Source organism: Macadamia integrifolia, chromosome 9 (assembly GCF_013358625.1).
Source record: "Macadamia integrifolia cultivar HAES 741 chromosome 9, SCU_Mint_v3, whole genome shotgun sequence".
Lineage (NCBI taxonomy): Eukaryota > Viridiplantae > Streptophyta > Magnoliopsida > Proteales > Proteaceae > Macadamia > Macadamia integrifolia.
The window spans coordinates 4,841,980-4,848,057 of NC_056565.1; the positions used below are offsets into that span (position 1 = coordinate 4,841,980).

Consider the following 6,078-nt stretch of genomic DNA (forward strand, 5'->3'; position numbering starts at 1 on the left):
GGTACCTCACCAATTATTAAACAAGAATAAAAATTAAATATCAGATTGTATACATTCCAATATGTTGGTTGTATATTCAATGTATATATCTCAAACTAAATAAAAATAATCTTTCATATATTTATTTGTTTAATGTTTCCCTTTTCATTACAAGTCAAGATAGAGAGATCTACCTATGATAATCATAGGGTATAAATATGCATTCCATGGCTCGTCATTCTCATCTTACTATCACAGATCAGACCATCTAATCTCTTTAGCTAAAACAAGAGGTTCAATCCTCGTTAGGAGTGAATCCTATCAACTCTTACAACAGATCCAATCATGTTGGCCCTCTCTTCTTCTTTTTATTCTACCTATGGGTGGCCTTTGGAAGAAACAAAGATGAGCCAAGGCCAGAATACTACATGGACACCCAAAGACCCCTTCATGAATTGCAATTCTGGTGAAACTGAAGCTTTATTGGACTCATCATCTCTGCAATTCTCTTCATTGCAACCCCATATGGAGTATTTTCCTTCCAGTGCCAATACCAATGATCCATCCTTAATCAAGAAACTTAACCATAATGCCAGTGAACGTAACGGCCGAAAGAAATTAAGCACTCTCTATGTTTCTCTTAGATCAATACTTCCAGGGGCTGATCAAACGGTACTTCAATTAAAATTTTCCATAAAAAATTGGATGCTTTCTTAATCTAATTCCCTTTCTAATGGTATATTCTTATTGGGTAATTGCAGAGGAAACTAAGCATTCCGGCGACAATTTCTCGTGTTCTAAAATACATTCCTGAGCTGCAGAACCAAGTTGAGAAGCTGAAACAGAGGAAGCAGGAAATCCTATCAACTATTCACAAGAATGGAGATCGAACCCACATCGATAATCAAAGTAATAGGATTGTTCGAAGATCATTACCAATTGTTTCAGTGAGTCAAATCGAAGAAAGAGAAGTAATGATTCAGATATGTACAAGTAAGAACATGAGAAGTTAAGTATCAGAGATTTTGGTTAATTTGGAAGAAGGCCTTGAAGTGTATAATGTATCAAGCTCTGCTTTATCAGGGGGGGTGGTGTTTTACAATCTACATCTTCAGGTTTACTTTCTTTCTCAAACCTTTACCCTGATTCATTGAAATTGATTTTTGAGTGGTGGTTTAGATAGAACACATTGGATGTAATCTAATACTCAAAATATTTGATTGATTTGCAGATTAGAGAAAAAGAAGTGTTGAATTGGGAGTTCTTGAGTCAGAAGCTGATGTCAATGTGCGAGAACAGAGAAGATCAGTTTTTGTTCTGATCAATAAAGCGTTTTGGCTATGGAGATTAAGTTAAACAACTAACCATACAGCCTTATATTTTGAAAAGAGGAGGAGGACTAGGCATGATTGATGACTAATCATGGAATCTCTCATTTCTTGCACTACTACAATACCATATTCTTTATTAATCTCTCACAATGTATACTCTCTCAGCTTAACTTAACTTTTATAAATTGAATTACCTTTTATTCTACAGCCTAGATTTCTTTCATATTATCATTTGTTTTTTTTTTTTTTTTGGTTATTACTGTTTTCTTTTGTTAATACCCAATTAACATAAATTAATGGTATATTGAAGTGGTATAGTTCTTTTTTTTTTTTTAACAGAAATCAGAAAAAATTTATTCACAATAAGCAAGGGTCCCTAAGAAAGTAGAATTTACCAGTCCACACGCGAGGTGTACGTAACCACCAAAACTTAGAAAGAGCGAATCAGGTTCTCCTACGAGACTGATCCTTACATATGGAATCCATCTAAGAAAAAGCCTTATGGTGAATTTCATCTATGTGAATTAATCTGTAGGAAAACCTGATCCACACTCAACCTTAGAGACACCTGAATAGAGGTGTCCTTGCTAACAACTGAGCCTCCCTGTTAAAGTTCCGAGGCAAAAAACGAAAAGTAACAAAAGAAAACTAGAATTTAAGACATAAGGTTATCTAAAATAGTTTCAGTAGCACAATCTGTACTACAAGCACCACCTTGCAGCCTTTTTAACAATGGAAAGACAGTCAGTCATGACCAACAACGCGGTAAGAGAGAATGCACGAGCAAGAAGAATCCCATCTCTTATTGCTTCTGCCTCAATGGCAGCAGCCGAGAAACTAGAGGCTGCCACAAACTTTGCAGCAACAAAACAGCCTCTGGAAGTTTTTATAACAGCACTCCTACGTACTTTTCGTGAGGTGGCATCCCAAGCTCTATCAGACAAAAGCAGGTAATGTTCACCAAGGATAGCAACATCAAGAAGACAGTTTCAGGGGAAGAGGTAGCAGCCTGTGCAACAGAACAGACATCAACAATATTCAAAATCTTATCCCAACCTAATGGGGTCGACTATATGGAGATTCTAAGTAAGAACGAACGCGAAGATCCATACAAAAAGATTGACGAGTTATGACTAATTATAATAAGTGTCGGCTATCAACTTGATACTCGATATTAATTTTATATTCCACCCTATGGGCCATGTAAGAAAAGAGAAAAACGATTTGAATTTGAATTATTCTCCCTCACCCTTGACATGGGTAGAGGTTATATTTATAGTATTTGAATGTATTTGAATTATAAAAGATAACAATTATGGAGGAGCATATCTTGGAAGAGCATATTTTGGAGCTGTTACAATAGTTATGATTAGATTAGGATTGACTAATCCAAATTATTTGAATTTGAATTTGAATTAATCGTTATCAACTCTTAAAGCGTTTACAATCTTGGAAGAGCATATCTTGAAGCTGTTACAATCGTTATTTGAATGTGCGAGAACAGAGAATTCAGTTTTTGTTCTGATCAATAAAGCGTTTTGGCTTTGGAAATTAAGCTAACAACTAACCATACAACCTTATATTTTGAAAGGCGCAGGACCAGGCATGAGTGATGATTCATGGAATCTCTCATTTCTTGTACTACTACAATACCATATTTTTTTATTTAATCTCTCACCATGTGTACTCTCTCAGCTTAACTTAACTTTTATAAATTAAATTACCTTTTATTCTACAGCCATAGATTTCTTTCATATTATAATTTGTCTCTTTCTTTCTATTTTTTGGTTATTATGTTGTCTTTTGTTAATCCTTAGTTAACATAAATTAATGGTAGATTGAAAGTAAACTTGTTGCTTTTTTAAGAGCTATGTTTGGAAGCCAAGAAAAGAAAAGAAAAACTCGAATTTAAGGAGAGAGATAGATATATAAAAAAGCATCATGTAATCATTCTTTTTTGTCTTATTATATCTTTTGTACTATTTTTTTTTCTTGGTTACCAAACATGACCTAAGAAATACCTAAAATAGTGGCACCCGTTGCTAAGAGATGAGCCTCCCTATTAAAGTTCTGAGGCGAAAAAATGAAAAGTAACCAAAGAAAAACCAGATATCAAAGAAAGAATATTATCTACAATAGTTTCAGTAGCCCAATCTATACTACAAGAACCACCTTGGACTCAACGAAAAAAATTGGATCACTTCTTATGGATTCATTGAGAATGATTCTGATCTAGTTCATGGCCTATTAGAAGCATAAGGCATTCTGGTGGGATCCTTATGGGCAGAAAAAATTGCAGTCAATTTGATAATAATTGAGTGACATTGCTTCTTTGGTCCAAACCAGGGAATCCCTTAGATATGATGTAGCCTTCTAACAATGAAAAAATAGTCACTCATGACCAACAACATGGCAAGAGAGAGTGAACGAGCAAGAAGAATCCCATCTTTTATTGCTTTCGCCTCCATAGCAGCAACCGAGAAACTAGAGGCTAGCACACACTTTGCAACAACAAAACAACCCCAAGAAGTCACAACACCAAAGAGGAGACATCCCAAGCTCCGCCAGAAAAAAGCAAGTAATGTTCACAAAGGATAGCCTCATCAAGATCATTTGGAAATGACAGTCCAAGGGAAAGAGGCAGTAGCCAATGCAGCAAAACAAACATGTCCCTCACAAATGGAAGCAGTTGTAGCCGCCATAGTACTATGTACTTAAGATCTGCATGGTTGAAAATTGCATTATGACCAACTTTTCAGGATTGGCAATTCAATCTTATTGGTTCAAGATTGAACCTAAATATTGAACTCATAATTTGGAGCCAACCCAAATATCAAATCCAAATAAAATTGGATCAACCATCAATTCATCACACTGTTGCCAACAATGACAACACTCGGATTCAATATCCCAACAAGAACCAATTAATGATAATTTCCTACCCAATTGCATCTTCGCAGAAAACAAGGAGAGTGTGACCCTTGTGCCTAAGCACATATTATGAAGAGCAAGTTTGTAATACAAGTTTGTATGGTCAAATTGGATACATTGAAAAATGTTTTACGTGAGAGAGTGTGACCCTTATGCCTAGGCATATATTATGAGGGGCTGAAATGATTAACCCACCCTCATAAAATGATAAGCGACACCTGTAGATGCTTTTTTGTGCGTTTCTATTGACTCTTCACTACAAAAAAGGAGGTCTATAACTGTGATTTTTTTCGTAGTAAAAATGTCTGAAAATCTGCAGCAATAGTCTAATACTGCGGATTACCTATGATTTGCTATCCGCAACTACAAGTGTTGTCACTAAGTTTATAGCTACGGTTTTACACCGTAGGGTCAAGGTACTTTATAACTGTGAATGTTTTCACAACAATAGATTTGCTGTGGATTTTTTCTACAGTAAATTTATAGCTATGGATATGTAGTTGCGAATGTTTCCGCTGTAAATTTATTCCTGCGGATTTCTAGCTATGTTTTTTTTTTTCATAGAAAATCTATAGCTATAGATTTTAATGAAATTTTACGCCCCAAATTTGTAAATGCACGTTTATAGTGACATATTTTTTGTGTTGTAAAATCTATAACTACGGATTTTAGTTGCGAAATTTTACGTTCCAAAATCTGTAACTGCAATTTTATAGTGATCAAATTTTTTGTGCAGCAAAATCTATAACTTTATAACTGCGAAATTTTACGCCTCAGTTTGTAAATGCACGTTTATAGTGACATATTTTTTGCGCACCAAAATCTATAAATACAGAATTTTACACTCCAAAATCTGTGACTGCACTTTTATAGTGATAAAAATTTTTGTGCAGAAAAATCTATAACTATGAATTTTAGATGCGTAAAAAAACACTTCCCCGAGATATATATACTAAAATTGTCTATCAAGGTCTAAATGTACCTAAATGATCAACCAAAAACTTAGCCCTAAGCAATGGAATTGGAGGGTTAGAGCCAGGTTAGGCCATACAATGCATAATCTAGGCATGAAAAGCCTTTCTTCATATCTAACCATGCACTTTATCTATCCGATTATTGTGTACTCTCTTTTATTTATTTATTTATTAAAAGGGGGAGAGAGGCGTGGGGTAGTAATCATGATTTTAGATCATGGTATCTGAATGAGTATTAGTCATCTCCACAACGATTATGATATTGAAATATATCGATATTGGATCACCTGTTGCAGATAGGAATACCTAGTCCACAAGTGATTCAATATTGATACTTAGAACCATGGACGTAATAGTAAAAATAGTACTCGACATCTTTACATGCAAGGCGCGCGCCTCTGGCTATATATATATATATATATATAATATTGTATGATCCTCATTAGATTCAACGTCAAATAAATCTTCTTCTTATTAAAAAAAAAAAAAAGTCAATTGTATACAAATAAGTTCACAGCACACCATAATGTCTTTTCTTTTGTGTACTTGATCATATTATTATCCGATTTATAAAAAATATATATATATATATATATATTTATTATTTATTTATAACTTACACATGACATTGGTAATGACATCAATTAATTTCTCCACATTCAAAAGAAACAACAAAATTAAGTTTTCCTACCAAAACATATGACATGATCACATTGATTTCCCAAATTTATATAAAGTCTCTTTTAACTTAGGAACATTTGAAAATAGTCGTCAATGGACCCTTGCCTTATGGAAGGGTTAGATTTTAGAAGGGTCAAAATCAGTCTATTTATCTTCATTATATATGTACTTATTTTTTTAAA

The 6,078-nt window shown here is 34.0% G+C and overlaps 1 pseudogene; it reads left to right on the plus strand.

Annotated features, from left to right (window-relative positions):
- Nucleotides 1-384: 384 nt before the first annotated feature.
- On the plus strand, nt 385-1,300 carry LOC122089035 (annotated as a pseudogene).
- The last annotated feature ends 4,778 nt before the right edge of the window (nt 1,301-6,078 follow it).